The 21873-nt window shown below is 39.3% G+C and overlaps 1 long non-coding RNA gene across 1 annotated transcript; it reads left to right on the top strand.

Moving 5' to 3' along the window:
• Positions 1–745: 745 nt before the first annotated feature.
• LOC112651755 (uncharacterized) lies at positions 746–2432 on the top strand. Its single transcript, XR_003131004.3, has 3 exons — positions 746–887; positions 1201–1423; positions 2150–2432. It is a non-coding gene; the product is annotated as an uncharacterized LOC112651755 (long non-coding RNA).
• The last annotated feature ends 19441 nt before the right edge of the window (positions 2433–21873 follow it).

The following is a 21873-nucleotide window of genomic DNA, read 5'->3' as shown; positions in this document are numbered from 1 at the left end:
AAGAGTGAGAGGCCCAATGGAGTGAGCCACCCAGATGCCCCAGAAACAGACATTTTAAACACCTGTTGTATTTAAATACCTCAACTTGCAGGGCTTCCTCTGTCTTCTGATTCATCTGTGTGACCTAACATGCACAATTTCAATGACCTGGATAAAAGAAGCCACCACTCACTTTATGTTAAACTGGATTGGTTTAAAAAGGTGTGTTGAGGCCACACTGTGGAATTCTGGTTTCACGGTCTGTTGTGACATCAGCTGTCACCACATTCTATAAATCACTCTCATATTGGCTGAATGGGTCCAACCTGAGCTGTTAGGATGGGAATTGAACATATTTATTCTTTCAGAAGCGGTAATTGGACGTCTATTAGGTGGTGGGCCTTTAACGAGGTACCAGGATGAAAACCAGTCAAAATAATAATTAAAATAATTCTAATCTTTTACTTGTATCTGTCAAAAAAAATTAATCATATTCCAATAAACTTGACAATACTCATCTCTCTTCCGTTTGTCACAACTTCCTCTAGCCTCAGGCTGCTAGAGAGCTGGGGGCTCATCATCAGGACTCGGAAGCCCTTCCTCCGTCTGCTCAGCCAACTTCCTATTGGCCTCTTTTTTTTTTTTTTTTTGAGGGAATATAGCCATTTATTATGTATGACACCCACCTATTGGCCTCTTTACTCCACTTGCCCCACCTTCTCAGATCCATACCATATAGATCAGCCTAGCCTCATTCTTTTTCAGCTCCCTCCCCGCTGTCCCCGTTTCTCAGACCCAGCTCTCCTCTGCTCATTTTTTGGTTACATCTGGAAGTTCTAAAATCCATTTTTGTAGGAAGTCACACACTGGAGAGGGTGGGGGAGGACGGAGAAGTCAAGCAGGCCAAGGTAACATTGTCCCAAGGAACTGGGAGGCAGATGGGGTGGGAGGCAGCCTAGAGCAGCAGAAATTGCCATCCTGTTTCCTCCTTTAACTGCCTTCCTCTATCTGTGTTTCACCATGTCACAGTGTTCTCCTGGTCAATCTTTGCAGACTGTCTCTCTCACACACACATATGTGTGGACGCACACCCTCCCCCCAAATATAATGTGACTCCTAAAAGTCCCAATTGTTTCTACGATAGCACACCTCCTTATTAGGAGGCACATAGATACTAGCAGGTGTAGTCTGTTTATGACATTCTTTGTATCTCTCCTCCAGATTTGAAACTGGTGGATGGACGGCTTCTCAGGGAACAGACACAACACTATCGGACCCTCCCACTCAGAATCCTTATGCGTTAAACCTGCTCAAGAATATGTGCTTACCTGTTGACAACCCTCCCAGTTCCCAGCTGCCACTGGATGTCCCTCCTAGCCAATGCTGAAATGCAATCACATTTGCCATCCTTCTTGGGGTCTCTGAAGAGTAAATAGATGCTCAGGTACCCCTGCCCAGCACCCCCAGCGTTAGCACATCAGAGGCGATTGTTTCCAAACCTGGCCTTGATTTTGCACCTGGGTGTGTTTGTGTGACTCTGACGATGATGGAGGGGCTTGTTGACTCATACTATGTCAGACATGGCTTCTTGGTGGCAGTTCTGTAAGAATCTGAGTTTGTCGCTGCTTTATTTCAGCCTTCTGCTGTCCTCCTAGAGCTTCGGGTCTGAACTTCCTTACTCGTCCTGGCTTCCCAGTCACCACACCCCCTTTTGTCTTCTGTCTGGATTGATTTCATCAATGGGAAGACCTTGAGGCTCTCTGTAGTAACACTGCAGTCCAATATACTATATTAATGTTGTGACAGATATACCCCATGGTGACCCGTCATCAGTCATACCTTCGTGTTAATCCCTTTGTCTACTGTGGAAACCATGATCTTCTTACCAATTCAATATGGCAAAGGTGACGGGATGCCATTCCCATGGTTGTTGCGTGGCAACGATGAAAGGATTTTAAGATGTAATTAAGGTTCCTAATCTATTGACTTTGAGTTAGTTAAAAGATGGATTATCCCTGGGTGGGTCTCACCATATTAAAAATGAAAGCTTATTAAAAATAAGCTTTTAAAAGAAGATTCAATCCATCCCTGCAGTTAGGAGCTCCTAGTAACAGAGACTGTCATTCATTCATTCTCTCCCCCACTATCTCTCTGTGTTTGATGAATCAAGCTGCCATGAATTCTACACTTACAAGAGCCCAAGCTCTGCCGACACCCAAGAGGGCTAAGTGGATCCTTCTCTATTCAGACCACCAAATAGAAGCACAGTCTACTCAACACCTTGCTCTAAGCTTTGTGAAATTCTGAGCTCAGGACCCAAGTAACTTGTGCTCAGACTCTTGATCCACAGAAATTGTGTGATAAGAAATGAAGAATGTTTTAAGCTGTTAAATTTCTGGCAATTTGTTATGTGGAAAGTAATATCACTACTCATATTAAATACATTCAACTTAGCTGCTTCTGAGTAACCAGAAGTCTTTATTCTGCAACCCACTCAAATATGATGTACTCCTGGGTTTTTTTGTTCGTGTTTTATTTTCTTGCTTTTGGTCTAGTGTAAAAATGGAGGGCACTTATCCTTATTACTGTCATAAAGCTATTTTTTGGCATAAGAATTTTATCACTATCATGGATTCCTTTCAGTATTCTTCAAAAAATATCAGTCTATGGTCCCCTAAGTGTTTTTGCATATAATCAATAATATTTCTACCTCTCTGAGCCTGAGCCTCTTTATCATTGTTCTATGGATTATTTTTGCAGCGACACCTAATCCCCAAAATAAACTGTTTTCTTTGCAGCTTTGTAGTTTGGCTATCCCAGTCATGCTCAAGTTTTCTTGTTCTGGGACCATGTGTCTTACTGTGTCCTTTTCAAAGCGGACAGTGAGAGTGTAGGAGAGCAAATGAACACATGGGTATCTCTTAACATTTCCACCCAGTGGTGGTACAGGTTATTTTTACTCATATTCCATTACTCAGAATGCTATGGACTGAATTACTTCCCTTCTAAAATTCATATGTAGAAGCCATAACCCCCAGTATGACTGTGTCCGGAGATGGGGTCTTTGGGAGGTGATTAGGTCATGAAAGTGGAGACCGCATAATAGGATCAGAGTGTTTATAAGGTCAGACATCATGGAATCTCTCTCTCCTCTCCCTCTCTCTCTGCCATATGAGGATACAGCAAGAAAATAGCCATCTGTCAGCCAGGAAGAGAGTCCTCATCAGAATCCAACCATTCTGGCACCCTGATCTCAGACTTCTAGCCTCCAGAGCTGTGAGAAATAGATTTCTGCTGTTTAAGTCACACATCTATGGTATTTTGTTGTGGTAGTTGCAGCTGACTAAGACACAGAGCAAGACACTTGGCAAAACCCAAAGTAAGCAGACAGAGAAGTATATTTCAACCGACAGGTGTGGAGGGGAGGAGGAGTATATTTGTTAATAGCACAGTGGATGCTATTACAGGTGCCAAGGTCATATTTCAGCTCTTGGCATGCTACCTATCACTACGATCTTGACTTTAAACTTACTAGTAACCTATATCATCATCATTCCAGAGTCTGTTTAATTAATAGAATATTTGATCTTGATCACAAAAGCAAAGCAAAAGTCTTAAGCAGATAAAATAGATAAGACCTTCTTGAGATATCTATGTGATATCAAAAGTTTGGAGGAAAAATAAAACAACACAGACCATAAGCTCCACCTGTATAGTTCATGCTGTATTAGGTACTTTGCAAAGTGTTGTTCAAGTTAGAGAACATGCATGAGTTTGCGTTTCCGGTTAAGATTTTAAGAACTAAATAGAATCTTTCTCCAAACTATAAACATATTACTAGGATATCATCTCCTCTGGAACTCTTCAACATTTTTGCATAATCCCTGATTTGATGGACCCTTCCTCATCAGTTACATTGTTCCAACAGCTTAGCAGTCAGGATGAAAATATGCTTTTCCCTCACTTTTATAGTGACAGTTTTCATCCTGATAGACTATAGCTAAGTGCTGGAGCTCAAATCCTAAATCCTGTACATTAGTCCTTCAGCATAATACCTTAGGAAAACAAAGATGATTCAGCCCCAAAATGATGTGATTCTGAAGAAACATAGTATTTACCACCCAAAAGTAAAGAAACGTAGAATTCTTTGCTTTTGCTTTTCACAAGGTATCAGAGAGACTTGTAGTAACTTTAGTCACAGAAATTTGTGTCAAACCATTTTCCTATTAATGCTCTGAACAACTTGTGTGTGTGTATATATATAATATATATATATATATATATATTAATTCTCTTCTACCTATAGTACAGATACCTCTCTCACACTCTCATGGCTTGCATGGTCTTTTTTTTTTTCTTAAAATATCTATCTATCTATCTATCTATCTATCTATCTATTTATTTATTTATTGGGCTGAGGAGGGGCAGAGGGAGAGGGAGAGGGAGAGATTCCCAAGCAGACACTGTGTTGAGTGCAGAGCCCCATGTGGGGCTCAGTCTCATGACTCTGGAGATCATGACCTGAGCTGCAACCAGGAGTTCCACACTCAACCTACTATGCCACCCAGGTGCCCTGGCTTGCCTCCTCTTGTATAGATTGATTTGTCCTCTCTTGTAAGATAGTAGCTCCCTTGCCCTGGCAGAGGGGTGGAAATAGGAAGCAAACAGGGTCACTGGTACATAATTCTTTTAGCTGGGTTGGGGTGGGGGCAGTCTGTGAACATGCCTCTGTTTATAGTTTTCAGCATGGAGTTTTAAGGCCTAATTGGTCATTTTTTAAGATCTCAGCAACCAGATTCTGAAAGAGACCTTAAAGTCGTAAGGTAAAGATCTGATGTTTCAGCACTGCCAGGATGCAGGCCTAGATGTAGGCATATTGAGTCAGACTGTTACAAGATTTGTCTGGTTTGTTCTAAAGACACTTCTAGCATATAGTCATCGCTGTTATTATCTCAGTATAACTTCTACCGAACAGCACTAAAAGTGTCCCTTAAGAATGTATTCCTAACTTCTTTTCTATCTGGCAGCCCTTTAAATATTTGTTGACCACTCATGCATATTATTGGACTGAATAAATATCACTTCAAATGCTTTTATATGATGTGGACTTAAGTGTCCTTATCATCCTGGTCGTCCTACACCAAAGCAATATTTATCTGTAACTTTCATTGTTTGCCCTACACTCTAGTGGTTTGACAAACAAAGGGTAGAAGAGGCTCTATTATACTATAGTCCTACTAATTTGGTTTAAATTTCTGTAGCATTTTCGGAGGGAGAATAGCATAGTTTTGTAAGATCTCCAATTTAGAGGTAAACTACCTGGCTTCACAGACAGCTGTGTGCTAGATACCTCAATAAATCTATACAGTCCCAATTTCATGGAGTTTTGCAAGATTCCAATGAGATAATGCTCACAAAGAGCATCCATGATAACTGGCATATAATAACAATGCAGCTAATCTAAATTATTATTATTTTACTACTCTGAAAATATTAGAATAGAATTTCAGAGTAATGCCTGGTTCTGGCCATGACAAGATGACAACTATCAGAACCACGTTTCTTCCTTAAGGGATTATAAGAGATTGGCAAAGAGTAATAAAAGAAAATGCTTTGTAGATGTGATACCTCAACAATCCAGTTTTAGAATTTACAGGCAACTTAATTTCCTGGCATCAGATATTGCGGGCAACATTTTAAAATACTATTATTGCCTCTGTATCACATTCCTTGTAGTTAATTCGACCTATTTAATGAACCCCATTGCCCAAATGAAGACCTCTCTTCCCCACTGTCCAGTGGCATAAAAAGGAATCTACTCAGATCTGGAGATTATCTTTGAACAGCTACAATTTGATCTCTTTGAAGACCATCAACACAGTAGCAGCAATAATGGCACCATTTGGGTAATTTCTATGCACCATGCATCAAACTTAGACACACACACATGCACTCACTCACTCACATGATCTTGTGTCTGGTTTCCACATCAATCATGTAGGAATAATGATTATAACAGTTACAGAATTGGCAGCAGCTACTCAACTCTCTCAGTCACAGGGACATTAGAGGGATTAAAAAAAAAAAAAAAACAGAGCCTGGATGTGTTTTTTCTAAGATCTGCCACATTTGCCAGGAGGACTTGCATTTGTGATCAGGACTGTTTCATCGGCACCTTTCCCACCTTCGGCAGTGCTCCCACAAGGCCATTCCAAACATCAGCTCAGCGTTCCTTTGGCAAATACATTACAACTCTTAAGGTTTCAATAGAATTTTAGTACTAAAAGGTGCTTTCATAAACATTATCTCATTTAAGACTCACTAAAACCCTAGAGCAAAGAACCTTTAAAGAGTTTAGTAACCCTTGTAGGGAAGCATGCCAGGTTATCCATCGGGTGAAGGAATTAAGACTCAAATTCAAATCCTTATGCTATGTGGTCCCTTCACGTCACATACCACCACACAAGGCCACATTCTGAGAGCCTGGGCCCAGGAGCCACCTGGTCTAAATAGGGAATCTGTTTCTACCACTCACTCTGGGTATGGCCCTGGGAAAGTCACAGGACCTCTCTTAGTATCTGTTTCTACTTAAAAAATGGTCAAAGAAATCCCCATCCCATAGAGTTGATGTTAAAGCACTTTTGCAAACCTGCAAGTGTTTAACAGAGGTTCGTGGGTGTTCATCACTCACATATGGAATGTGAGAGTAATGTTTTCCAGAGATTCAGGACTCATTTCCATACTGTCAGAGTGATAGTTATTGCCTGATCATTGCTCTCCACAGTTTGACTCACCATCTCAAAGTGTGAGCCTAATAAAAATGAACAGACAACTTTTAGCCATTGGTAGATATTTAAACATAAGACCTGACTTTATTTTTCAGTTTGGGAAGTCTTTTTCAATATCTCTTAATTTCTTCTACTCATCTTAATTTCTTCTCCCACACTCTTGCAGATGAAGAAAAGTCAATAAAGAGTGAGCATTGATTTTGCTTCCTAAGAAATTTTTCTTTTTTTAGAAAAAGAGAGAGAGACAGAGCAAGAGGGAGCATGAGCTGGGGAAGGGGCAGAAGGAGAGGGAGAGAGAACCCCAAGCAGACTCCACATCAATGTGGAGCCTGATCTCATGACCCTGAGATCATGACCTGAGCTGAAATCAAGAGTCAGCTGTTCATCCGGCTGTACCACCCAGACACCCTTAGAAGTCCATTTCAATAACTATAGAAAGTACATTTTTAATAAATGTAGAAAGTTGCATAATTGGGGCAGATGATTCATGACATTCTGCATTTCCTTTATATTCTGGTGAAAAGAAATGTAAACCTCGACCAACCAGCTTAGTACTTTTGGTCCAGTGCTTCATCTACACGAAATAGTGAATAAAATTACAAAAAAATTAAGAAGCGTTTCGTAACTTTCAATATGTCTTCACCATATACACATATTATCTCTCTCTATATATATATCACATATCAGGGAAAAATTACAAAATGTCAGTGTGAGAACTGGCTGGTTGCACTTGCTTTATATGGCAGTGCCATTGGTGAGGTGCTTAGGATTTGTCCATTGCACATCTTCTTCCTGAATCACAGTAAATGAGGCAAAGCCGTAAGTGACCCTTCCCAATTCCACTAATCCCATTCAAGTTCCTAAGACAGGATTTCAAGAGCGATCGCAGTAAGAAGCATCATTTATAGCTAACCAAATATTGCTGATTTTTTAAAAAGTTATTCCGTTTCCCAGGCCTTTCCCTTTCTTTAACTAATCAGTCTATCCTCTTTCAGTATAATCCATCCCATGGAATTAGAGCAAATCGGTTTAACACTTCAAGCAAATTATAGAGTCAATAGAAGAGTTGGCAAAAAGAAAGCGCATTCACCTATGGGTGCTTGAAACTTGTTTTCTTTAATAACTGATGATGGAAAGGCAAAGGGATATATAGCACAACAAGGTGGAAAACCACTAGCTTTACATAAATTCAAGAGTGCAAATGATGTCTGCTTTCTTTCTGTGGGTATACTGAAATATCCTCCACTTTTATAAATATTTTCCCTCAACCCTCATACTCTCTGGAGCTCTCCCTTTCTTCCTCCACCCCCTACACTCCTGAATCCAGCAGGCTTCCTACTGGCGGTCTCTGCATCCCCAGAATTTACTCATTCTCTGACTCCTTTACAATCTAGCTTCCATTCTTTTTCTCTCATTAAAATCACTAGCTTTTAACATGGCCACAAAAGGCTCCTTTAGGCCAAAAGCTATGATCTATTTTCTATTCTCTTTCTCTTTGATCTCTGCAGAGTTCTAATTTATTTTTCACTTTTTCTTCCTTAGAATTCTCTACTCCCTTATATTCCTGAGCACTACCTTCTCTTCACACTCCTACCATCTTTTGATGTACTTCTCCTGGGCTTCTGGGCTGGTCCCTACCCCTCATATATATACCTCCACCAGAAACCAATTTTCAATTTTCTGCTCATGAAAGTCTATACACTCTTCCTTTGAGAGTTCAGTCATCTATTAATGTTTTTTTCACTAGGCAATCATTTATTACATTTCTAACATGATTCAAGAAATGTGTTAAAAGCTACGGGATACAAAGATGAAAGTTGTTAAAAAAAGAGCTTAATTATCAAATTACCACCAACATGATTATATTCTTTCAAATCTAAATATATTACTCTCACTTCTTTTGTGAGTGCCAACGTATTGCATCCCTGGGCATCAGTGCAATAGCATCACACTCAAAATATACCTAAAAATGAACTCATTCTCTTTCTTCCAACTCACCTGATCCTCTGAACTCTGTTTGAGCCTGCCAGGATACAGCATTGTCCCTGTTACTCAAGCTCCATGTATTGAAGTCATTGTGACTATGATTTCTTATATCACCATCCTATTTAAGTAATTAGTAATTCCTATCAGTTAGTCTGAGTCACAGCTATTGGGTCTATTCCTTCCTTTTCAACTGCTATTGGGTTTCCCTCACGTTAAGTCAGAGTGATTAAACTGTCTTTCAGTATCTAGAAGTTGTGCCCAAGCCCCGCTCACCCCCTACTTCCAACCTCTTTCATTCTTTATTGCTGGAATCATTTAGATGAATGCAAATCAGAATCAATGTCCCCAAATCCTCGATGATTCTGCACTGTTTAAATAATCAGTTGGGGGATCCTCCACAAGCTAGTCTCAATCTGTGTGTCCAGTGTCAGCTCCCCCTGTTCTTTTTTTTTAAATTTTTTTATTTATTTATGATAGTTACAGAGAGAGAGAGAGAGAGAGAGAGAGAGAGAGGCAGAGACACAGGAAGAGGGAGAAGCAGGCTCCATGCACCGGGAGCCCGACGTGGGATTTGATCCCGGGTCTCCAGGATCGCGCCCTGGGCCAAAGGCAGGCGCCAAACTGCTGCGCCACCCAGGGATCCCCCCCCTGTTCTTTATCATAAACTTGAAGCTCTTTATTGAAGGCATTCTACATCTTACCAATAAAATTTTGGTCTCAGGTCCTTTCGATGTGCTGAGCCTCCATAAGTCTTCCTCTCCTCTGCTCTATTGATCACGCTACTCTTCCCAGATAGATTAACTTGCCTTTTACCAACTTATAGATCACTTTTGCCAAATTGTACATCCTTTCTTCTATTATACTCCAGCCTTTGATTCCTTCCCATAACTGGTGTTATGCCTTACTTATTATCTTCACCGTTTATTTGGCACTGCATTCATAGATTCTCTAGCAATTCTTATATTTCATTCAAGAAATGTGAAACAGGAAATACGAATATCTGATAAGATCAATGGTACAGTAATAGTCTAGCTAGCCTCTCAGAAACCAACTATACCAATATTTTTAGAGATCATCTTCAATTTTTCTACTGTGTTTTCAAACAATGCAAATATGTGGTTCTTTGTCTCCAGTTGGGTCTTTGGACTCTTGAAGGCTGGTCTGAATTTTATTACATTTGTTTTTGCAGTGCTTGACATGTAGAATGAACTCAATTAAGGGTTCGTTAATATAGAATGCTGGATGACAATTAAACATGTAGCCAAAATTAAAAATTATATATTTATGTGTAAATATATGTGTGATCATTATGTGTAATGATCTACGTAATTAACATTTGTACTGTTTAAAAACAAAATGTAACTGAGTAAATTCAAAGCTCTAACTGGCTTTCTTCAACAATTCATGGATGGGCAGGATACCATCTAGCCTGTAGAGAGGAGTTCTGAGGAGTTGTACAAATGGAAGGTTTTATGGGAAGGGGTTGGGGCAAAGAGGTTATTAGCAAAAGAAAAGAAGGTATTGTTTCAGGCAGGAAGGACACCTTATTTTGGGGGAAAGGGAAAGGCAGGGTTTTTAGCTTGCGGATTACCTCACTGGTTGATCAGGAAATTTCAGATTGACTGTTAAAAGGTCACGTTCCTGGGCAAGTTGAAATTGTAATTAAGTCTTAGCTTGCTGCTGATAGGGGCAAGTGATTCCATTTTGGGCTTGTTTCTTTTTTAAGTAGCAATAGTTGGCATACATCGTGATAGTTGAGGGTATATCAGTTCTGTTTAGTTCTGCCTACAGAACACCATGGCAGTACTGAAAACATAGTGTAAACTTGTTGAATAAATGAATGTATTAAAATCACACTCTAGGGGGCATGTATTACAGGGGGTTCACATGGAAACCTCTTGTGAATTATCCATTTATATCGAATTATCTCTTACACAGTCTTTAAATAGATATTTACTGTCAGCTGATCATATAGTATGCTGCCAATGTAATTTTTCCAATGATAGTAAATATTGTCACAGCCAATATTTGGTTATGTGAGAGAGAAAGAGAAGAAAAGCAGCAAAATTTCCATTTTGGGACCTGCAAAAACCGTCAAAGGGATGAATGCATTAATTAAGTGTTGGGGCACAATTGCATATAATTCACTGATAGCAATATATTAACAGTGTATAAATCAGATATCCCCCAAAACAGAAGATTTATATTCAGTTCAGTTTAAAACAGTAGGCATGATTGTCTGCAACTATGTGACAGTAACATCATCTAACCTGCCTTCCACTCCCCATCTCTTCCAAGGGAATTGCCAGAGCCCCAGGACAAGGATGGTCGTGGTCTGCTGGTTTTCTTTTTGGTGTGTTTTCTGTTTTTATCTTTGAGAGAGAGAGAGAGAGAGAGAAAGTGTGGCGAGAGGAGGCACGGAGGCAAGGAGGGGCAGAGGGAGAAGGAGAGAATTTCAAGCAGATGGCAGGTCCAGCAGGAAGCCTGACTGAGGGCTAGATCTCAGGACCCTGAGATCATGACCTAAGCTGCAATCAAGAGTTGGATGCTTAACCAATTTTGCAACCAACCCATGCGTCCCCTGAACTGCCGTTTTAAGGGGGACAAAATTGAGCGTGAAGAATGAAGGGTTAATGCTCTATCTGCAGGTTTTCTTTTTTTTTTTTTTAAGATTTTATTTATCTATTCATGTGAGGCACAGAGAGAAAGGCAGAGACACAGGCAGAGGAAGAAGCAGGATCCCTGCGAGGAGCCTGATGTGGAACTCGATCCCAGGACCTTGGGGTCATGGCCTGAGCCAAAGGCAGACGCTCAATGGTTGAGCCACCTAGGCGTCCCAGGTTTTATTTTCTCATGGTCAGTCACTTCACCTACTCAGTGTGGTCAGCCTCTGTTGGAATTCAGGGTTTGGGGTTCTTTTCTTTCTCTTTATTGCTGGTAGAAGCTGACTATAGAGACTACTTCACCTTTATTTAAAGTGTCAGCCTTCCTACATTAGAGAAAATGACACTTTGAGGTAGACAAGCAGAACTCAGATTTTTAGGGTGAGTTCTGGAGCCCACGGCCCCCAGTTCCTCCCTCCCTTCTGATGGGCCTGGTGCTGTTCTCTTGGTTTATACGTCCTCTGGTCATCCCGCATCTGGGCGTCTGCCTACAGTCAGTGTAGTTGGTTGGCCCAGTTAGGGACTGATTCAGGATTAATTCCTGAGAACTCCCCATTTCTCAGTCTCCAGTAGAAAAAAGATCATGAGGTACTAGTGGGATGAGAGCAGCTTGTGTAGGAAAACAGATGTCTGACTTCATCAGGCTTATTTGTGTGGGTGTCTGCGTGCATGTAATTGCATCTGTCAAAGAGGCTTGAAAACTGCCTATTATTTGATGCACACACCTCAGAACAGTGCCGATCAGCAAAGAAAATTTGCTTTCCCAGAACAACAGCAGCAACAGAGGCAGGAACAATAACAGAAAACCAACCAAATTACTGCCAAGCCACTCCTACATTGATGCATCTCAAACACTGTGATTATACATTCGTAGGAAACCGATGTGAATTTTGGCCACGGCCACTTTTTCTAGGGTAATTATAAGCCAGGGGTATCCATAGATGGAACAAGGCTAGGCCTTGTTTTAATCCAACCTCTTCATTTTGCTGGGGAAAAAAATCCCAAGATTTTAATTGGGGATTAGATCAGACCAAAGGTCCACAATTAAGTCAGAGGAAGTGCTAAGATCACACCCTGTCTCTCCTCTCAGTCCAGTGATCTATCCTCTTCACCAAATGGTCTTTTCCTTCTTGCCAATTGTTCTAAGCTCTAGTGATCTTTCTCATTTAAATAACATAGGGATTTAGACACAATGAAAATATAATACCTTTTAAATATTAATGTGGATGTCACGATGCATATATGTATATAATATACCTATTATTATCTTTACTCAGTGTTCAATTTTATGCCTTAAATGCAAATCAGATCTAGCCATTTTCTCATGTGGCGGAACAAACAAGCAAGCAAATTACCTTAGAAACTAGTGCAAAGATATTTGGTTTTTCACTATCTAAAATCTCTCTCTCTTTTTCACACACACACACACATACACACACACACACATCTGGTTGTTAGTTGAAATTAATCCTCATTTTAATTTTCCAGGTCACTGAATATTTGTCCATAGTCTCCTGCTATTTCTCCTTGATTAAAAATTTCCTTCTCTGCTAGAATGTTGCTTCAGTTTTCAGCATACATGTGATTTGGATTTAGTCAAAGTTCCATTGCAGCAGTCTGGTGACTTGCATATAGTCGTAAACACAAGGAGTATGTGAAATTGAAGAGTAAATTCTGTGCTAACTCTTCTGAGGAGGTGAGACCTTCCCCTTTGCTCGGGCTGGAGGAACAGTAGATTGATCCCATACTGCATCCCAAGTGAAGGGGCTGTTAGCTAATTCAGGGTTTTGTTTTGCTAAAAGATAGGAAAGGCATTAATTGGAAGGGAAAAAGAAAGGAGAGATGGGGTGTGTGTGCTCATTTTAAGAACTTTGAAGATGAAAAATCAGATAGGTCCAATAAGAATTTTATTGTTTGTGCTATGTGTTATAGCTTTTCTTGCCCATCTCCCCATGAGATAAATCTTCACTAAAATACTGATGTTTTAACATGTTAAGTGGTTAGATCGGTTTTTAAATTTTGCCAAGTGCTATGTCTTGTTTCAAGGTGAATGAGAGGCAAGAACAGGGACAGCCTATGCCTGCCTGTATCTCTCTCTTCCTCACCTGTGTGTGTGTGTGTCTGCAACAATCCAGAAGCACCAGGGAAGATGGCTTCCCAGACATCACCTCTCTGCAAAAGCCAGAGGACTTGGGAGGTTCTAAATAACTCCCCAAAGCCGGGATCTGACCTCAATATTTTAGGAAGTATATGATCCCTTTGAACATATCTTATATGAGGCTGGGATAGAGGAGAAAATAGTAACCACACTTTTGACTTTTGATGCCATATTTGCATACCCACATCAAATCCCCTCCCCTCTGCTTTGACAGGTTAGTTTTCAAGGATCTGAGCATTACTTTTCATCGAATGTCAACTCCATGAACATCACCCACACAATCTGTTGATAAAGCAATCTGAATGAATTGCTTACCTTCATGCGGGAGAACACCACCTCCACAGAGCTCTATAGTCCTCAGAGCAGAAAAGGCAAGGTCAATTTTGTCGAGAATAAGTTTGGCTTAAGCTGGATCTTCCGTCAGAGGGCTTAATTAAGACTGGGAAAAAATCATGATATAACAGTTTAGGACTGCTGGAAATAGCAAGGCAAAGATTTTAGGGTGAGGGATTTAAAAGTTCTGAAGACCCAAAGTATCTGTTGGTACTTCCTACTGAAGGGTTGAAGGGAAATTTGCAAGTCTGGAAAAAGTCTCATAATGAAAAATCAAGTTATTTGCCTGGGCATAGGTTTCCTGGAATAGTAAAGTAAAGCTCATGAAAACAATGGAATAGTAAAATCTTGTTAGTACAGAGTATAATGTAGATGCTAAACTGTTTGTATATTGGGGGCAGGGAAATAGTTTTGCAGTTTGGGCTTACAAACCCTTATCCTGAAAAGGAGAGGCAACCCTAGGAAAAACTCACGAATTTCTTCTTATGTCAGCTGTTTTGATAATTGCATTCTCGATTTAGAACATTTATTCAAGCCTTAGAGTCTTTTGTATATCTTCATGGAAGGGAATATTCTCTGCCTATAAATTTTATTAAGTGTCTTATGAAATCATATGTTTATGGTTCAATTTGCACAGAATAAGAACTGTGTAATAAAATGGTGACACAGCCTCAACTCTCCTAGGCTCTCAAGGTCTTTTAAGATCTTCTCTCATTAGGCCAAGGCCTGAGTGGAGATACCATCTGTCTTGAGTCAGAATCTCAGTCAAGATTTCTGCCTGTGAAGAATCTGATGGTGGTAAAATTAAGCATTTATTTCTTGAGGCTGAGCATATTTATCCATGTTGTTAAATTTTAAGAATCAACATATCATGGGCAGAGTTCTATCTCAAGAAACTCTGAAAATTCCAGAATCTCTTCATAAAAATCTGTTTTGGAGATTTATTCTGTGATGCTCAGGGATCTTATTTAAATCCTCTATGCATAGGGACCACTACTCCCCTTGCATCTCTTAGGTATCTTATGAGTATGGGAATAGAAATTATTTTCTAGGACCTCAGCAGACTTAACTTGACAATATATTGTCTTGAGGTGGCAAATGTCAGTGGGTGGGATGGTGTTCATGAAAGTCTCAAGTGATTTTTCTTTTTATCATTAGGCTAGGTTTAGGAATTGAGACGTTATTTCACTTGAGATGGGATCAGAAACAAAAGGAGCTGAAGACAGATTTTTCACTCAGTAACAAAGTTTAGTCAAGGTGCAGGGAGATTAAATGTGGAAGAAAGACAAAGTTTTAGAGAGATATCTGTGTAAGAGGAAGGGCGTGCTATTTTTTAGAGGGACTTGAAAGCTTAGTCCTTCATTTATTCAACTTTCGATAGCAGTGACTTGGGGACTAAAGGAACTATTGAATTCTGCCGTGTTGGAGAAATAAAAAGAAGCCAACTTGAGCTTATGTTTGAGGAATGCAAGACCATGAAATTGCTTGGAGATTTGCCTGTTGTAAATTCGGTATAGGGAATATAGGCTGTATCCCTGGACATAGGCCACTCAATTTACAAGGAGGATGCTAGAAACACAAGCAACTAAAAGTGATGGTTTGGGGTCATTAAGTCTGACACAATAGAAAGAGAGATCATGTCATATTAGATTGAGTGATATATGGATTGAATGTTGGTGACAGTAAGGGAGATTCAGAAGTTACCTGGAGATTGAGGAGTACCATCATTATAAAGTTCTGCCTGAATATTTAATTTGTCATTCATGAAAAGGAGTCAGCCAGGTTGCATTAGTGATAAAAATTGTTTCTCCAAGATATAGAAATCATAGAACCACCATTAACCTCTTGTAGCTAGACCGTAAAGATGCTTCCATCAATTTCTTCTCTACATATTTGTGCATGCTACTCCTCACATCAAGAGCTGAAATCTAATTTATCTTCCCTTAAGTCTGAGATTCTTTAGTGGTTTGCTTGACTGATTCTATTTGGTGAAAGAGATATTATTATAGGTCCAAGGTAGAGTCAGAAAAACTTTGCATTCCTCTTCCTGTTTCTATACAAAGCTTGATTTTGGGAAAATTCTTGGAATCCAGCCACCAGGCTGTGAGAAGTCCAAACCAGATGAAAGGGTCACTTGTGGCCTAACAACCTGGGTTGAGTTCCCAGCCAAGAGTCTGCATTCAACTACCTGCCAGGTGAATAAGCCATTTCTTCATCCATCCCGGTTGAGCGTCCAGATAAGTCTATCCTTAGCTATTATCTGAGTGCAGTCTTTTAGGTAACTCAAGTGAAAGCTGCCAGCTGAGCTCAGTCAACCCACAGAAAATCACAAATTGTTATTTTAAGCCATACATTTTGATGTGGTTTATTACCCAGCAATAGATAACTGGAGTACTTCTCAATGTACTATTTATGCAAATTTCTGTCAGTTCACAGTAGGTGGGTTCTAGACAATTAGAATGAATGAATAGATCCTGGAGATACATAACAGCTGAAAACACAAAAGCTTTCTATTGTTCTTTCTTGCATCTCCCCCTGCATACTCTGTTTCCCCAGATAACACCATGCTGGGGGTGTGTGTGTGTGTGGGGGGGGTGTACAGCAGGAATGAATTCAGACCTGACAATATCATCAGGTTTGCTCTTTCAGTAGCCCCAATTTATGATGGCATTTGCACTGCAGGTCATAAGCTGCTTCGGTGATCACATTTCAGTTAGGGAGCCTGATTGTGTAAACCTAAATAATGTCAAGGAGATCTTAGTAGTTTAAATTTTCCTTAGAGCTCCATGGAACTTTGTAGAGGGAGATCTTGGTAGTTTAAATTTTCCTTAGAGTTCCATGGAACTTTGTAGAGAGACACAAAAAAGGAAATGTAGGGTGAGATTAATCCATTTTAACAAGTATTAATGGAGCAGCATTAGTTTCTGTACCACACCAGGTGGTAGCTGATGGTGAAGAGGCTTAGCCAGAAATAAGCTTCCACATGGCTAGGAGAGAGTGGGAAGGTAAGACAAGCCAAAAGATACTCTGTAAGACTTGCAGGACTAAGATAAAGGTATAATCACTTTGTTAGAATTTACTTACTGTGTGGTACCAAATGATCAAACTGGTATTGAGATATGTAAAGTATGTTCTTTAGGGTTAGAAAAAATTGGGGTCATTTGACATCACGGGTATTACATATTGTTGTGTTGTTATTTGGTGCACATTTTATGCTCCAGACTGGTAATCCTAACTGGACACATGGTTAAGTATGATTAGAGATGGGAAAGTAAGAGTTCAGTAATGGCTTCACCTAGTATGCAATGTACTAGGGACTATTAACGAGTCCTCAGGGGTCTATGCCATTTCCCCCAGGTGGCCATTCAGAAACTGTTTAAAGAATTGGAATTATACAGGGAAAAGGTTTTTTTTTTCCCTCTCCCTGATATTATATTATCTTCTCTAGAGAAATAACCTTCCTCTAACTGCCCGAGGATAAGAATAAAAAAGAAAAAAAGATCTAGAGGAAATCACCTGCACACACCAACCTCTAGGGGGAACTCAAGGCTTTCTCTTATCCGTCTCCTTTCCCTGCCCCCCTCCTCCACAAATATTCTCCTTTTCGGTCCAGTGCCTCTGCCACTGATATTATGTTAGTGATACCTAACAATGATACCTCGCTATCATTACCGTGTTCACAGTTTCGCTCACCATAAAATACTATCCTGTATGGAAAAAAAATGTTTATCACTTTCAGTGGAGGAAGAGCTTAATTCACCATACCTTACCGTGCATTCTTACTCTTATCAGAAATCCATATACATCGGTATGTATTCCACGTATATCAGTTTATATAGTCTACATATATGGAGATGTGTGTGTATGTGTGTGTCCATATGTGTGTGTTTTTAAGTAAACACACATTTTTGTCAATAAGAATGGGTTTCTCTTTTATAATTGAGGACTGATATTAAGTTACCGCATATTTAATAAAAAACACAGAACGTAGCTGAAAGACACTTATTTTTAACTGAGATGCTTTTGAAACAATTACAATCATGCATGGTAGATACTGAATAATTCAAAGAAAGTTGCAGATAATTCATGCTCCCTCCCCAAGTCACTGTCTGATACACAAATAGTCTGAAAAATGATATGGTCTCATGGGTTATTTTCCCCTTCTGACAAATAAGAGTGTACTATGTTTCTATAATTATCCTGAAATATTTTAGAAGAATCATGTAAAATAACTGAAATCAGGTTTACAACAGAATTCCAAAATAGTGGCAGGTTTTTTGTTTTTTGTTTTTTTTAGGAATTTGACTGGCTATATCTGGAAAAAGCAAATGTTTAAAGGCTCAGATTTCTATAGCTAGACCTAGGGAACACACGTCACAGAACTTTAAGAAAAGGTAACATGAATCTCATATAGGATTGGATTCTTGGCTGTCTATTTTTCTGTAGGATTTGATTCTAGGATTTCTGTCTAAATCCAATGGTCTCTTCATTACAACAGATTATTTACTAACTGCTCAGGAATTTATGTTAGGAAACTTAACAAATATAAGAATAAAATTAGCATTTTATCTCTTTTTATATGGGTTACATCATTTAGGGTCAAAGTAATTGGACAAAGCATCTCAGACAATGTCTATCTGATGTTACTAGTGGTGATTTGGTAGGAATGATAACAAGTAAATACAAGCATACACGATGTATGCATTAGACTAGTGATATTTAAATTGTGATAAGTCATCCTCTACATGTGTGAAAAAATCTCGGTAATTTATTGGTGTTCACAATGATAATTGATATTTCATATTTCTGATATTCCCTGGCCTAAAATAGCCATTGGGATATAATTTGATTAAACCTAGAAGTTTACATCAGTTTTCCAGGTTTTTGAAGGGCAGGCTTCAGCACTCACTTTGAAAGAGTCAGAGCATGTCTTACCACCTATGCAGTTAGTCCTATACTAAAATAACCCAAAAAAGCTTTCACTGGAAACATACAGAAACACACTCTAAATTTAAACATACATGACTTAAATGCATAGCTGAGATTGCCAGATTGAAAGAGAATTTATCGGGTTCTCAGAGAGAGAAAGAAGAGTGCCCTAAAAAACATTGAAATGCTTGCATGAGGAGCTGCTGCAGCTCTACTTTGATGAAGGGAGGGGCTGGAGGCAGGGAGAGCTGACATTTTGGAGGGATTGAAAAAAATAAAATAAGATGAAAACAGAAGGGAAGGCAAACCTAAGAGACTCTTAACTCTAGGAAACAAACTGGGGGTTGCTGGAAGGGGTGGTGGTTGGGGGCATGGGGTAACTGGAGGATGGGCATTAAAGAGGGCACTTGATTAGTGAGCACTGGGTGTTATATGCAACTGATGCATCGCTAAATTCTACCCCTGAAACTAATAATACATTATATGTTAACTAAATTGAATTTAAATAAAACATTAAAAAAAAGAAAGAACAGCCCAGAGCAGTGGTTCTCAATGGGAATAATGTTGCACCCTTCCGCCTTTTAGCCCTGCCTCCACCTGGAGACATTGGAGACATTTTTTGTTGCCACAATGGTGGGAGTGGAGGAGTGTGGGCAGTGTTAATGACATTACTGGGTAGAAGTAGAAATTTTGCCAAACATCCTATAATGTGTGAGAAAGCCATCCAGAACAAAAACTGATGTGGCCCCAAATGTCAACAGTGTTAAAGCTGAGCTACTCTGGCCTGGAGATCATGGGTTTTATGCCTATAGGGACAGTAAAGAAAGACTTTGGTCCAGAGATATGGAAATCTAGAACCAAGACCCTCCTTCCCTCCCCCAGTGAAAGCCTTAATTCTAAAAGTGTTCTATCCTAAGTTGGGGGAGAACCATGAAAGAAAAAAAAAATCACATGATTTTTTAGGGAAATATATTTTTTGAAGATTTTAAAAGTATTTATTCATGAGAGATGCACAGAGAGAGGCAGAGACATAGGCAGAGGGAGAAGCTGGCTCCCTGTGGGGATCCCAATGTGGAACTTGATCCCAGGACCCTGGGATCATGCCCTGAGCCAAAGGCTGATGCTCAACCACTAAGCCACCCAGGCGTCCCAAAATATTTTGGTTTTTTCCTTTCTTCTTGGTATGTAGGTTAAAAAAAATTACCCATGGTCCTAAGGAATCTTTTAGTTTGGGGCTCCTATTTAGCAACTACATTATCTTAGATTCCAGATATTTAGGAAATAAAATGAACACTGGGCTTTCTTGCAGAAGTAAACACAAAGTCTCTCTGACAGGACAGTTTCAAAGAACCTTCAGTAAAGAAAAGGGGGAACAAAAGGATAAAGATTAGCTCACAATAAAGATTTTAAAGGGTAAACAAAAAAAAATTAAAAAAAAAATAAATAAAAGGTAAACAATGCACCAAAAGCGAGTTAGCATTTTGCCTTTGTCCTTGCATTTATGTCTCCTTTTATTGTTATTTTAACAAATCTTTGCTTACTTTGAAACAGTAAGGTGTTTTCATTTTTTTCTAGTTTTATAGTACACATTTCTATGCTTGTTGGAACTTATGGCTGTTTTTTAGAGAGGTTTGTTTCCTTCTGTCATTTGTATACATTGGACAGAGAGTTCGTCTTCATTGGAGCATGTTTTCGTGTTTTAAAATTTAAATTCAATTCAATTATCATATCATTAGTTTCAGAGGTAGAATTTCGTGATTTAAGAATTACATGTAACAGTGGAGAGCATATTTTTTTTTCTTTTCTTTTTCCTTTTTTAAGATTTTTTAAAATTTATTTATCTGAGAGAGTGAGAGTGAGAGAGATCATGGAGGGAGAGGCAGAGGGAGAAAGCAGACTCCCTGCTGAGCAGGAGCCCCATGTGGAGCTCGATCCCAGGACCCCAGGATCATGACCGAGCCAAAGGCAGGCACTTAGCCAGCTGAGCCACCCAGGCGCCCATGGAGCATGTTTTCCATTGGTGTTCTGATACCTTCAGTTGCGGTGGGGTCCCTTTGGGGGCCAGAAGATTACTTTCCATCTCTGTCAAGTTTTTATTATGCTGGACACATGCGTGTGTTAACTTCTTAGCTAAGAGTCTCGTTCCTAAAAGATCCTGTTAGTTCAGACAGTACCATCATGCCTGATACTCCTGAGAGGTCACTATCTTTTTAGGACTCCAGTTTCACGGCAAATTTCTTTGCTCTTTCTTGGACTGCTGAATAGAGTATTCTACTTCCCATTTTGTAATGAAAATGACCTTTGACGGTGCCTAACTTTATGTAAGGAACTCAGTTCCAATTTACTGCTTCTGTGGTCTGGGACTTTATGACTCGTCCCGGTCCTTACCAGTCAGGCTTCCAGTCTTCTAAATCCAGTATCTGGTTTAATGTTTCTTAAGTCAGAAGGCTAACTGTGCTGACTTTGAGTACTCTCCATGAAAGGCAAACAAAACACTCCAGGATTTCTTTAGCCCTCAAAGAGAGAAATCAAATTACATTAATAATTGTATGAGAACGGAACTCATTGTTAATGTGAATTTAGAACTCATAAGAGATTTACAATAATACAGGTGCCGTGAATATGGAATCAGTTTTAAAAGGTGTCAAAAGCAATATTTGTTTAAAAAAAGACCTTGGTTTTGATGACATTCTGGGTGACATTCTTGAAAAATAACACTATTTTGCATAGTTTTATGTATTTTACATAGTTTTTATGTTATTTTACATAGTTTTAAAAATGAAATATTTCACATTTTTTTAAACTTCAGGAGTGAAAAAATCAAGTTTAAGATAAAGAATCTTGTTAAAAGTCATATAACTAGTAAGTCTTTAGATTCTGAAGCCAGCAAGACTAACTGCTACACGTGTCAGTCACAAACTTCAGTGTGCATAAATATTACCTCTTGGTTTAAAATGTTTATTTTGGGGGCCCAACAATAGAGATTCTGATTCCGAGTTTCCATGACAGGGTCTGGATTATGCATTATAAAAACATG

This window comes from Canis lupus, chromosome 4 (assembly GCF_003254725.2).
Source record: "Canis lupus dingo isolate Sandy chromosome 4, ASM325472v2, whole genome shotgun sequence".
NCBI lineage: Eukaryota > Metazoa > Chordata > Mammalia > Carnivora > Canidae > Canis > Canis lupus.
The sequence above is the reverse complement of the archived record's forward strand: the minus strand, read 5'-3'. Positions and strand labels throughout refer to the sequence as shown.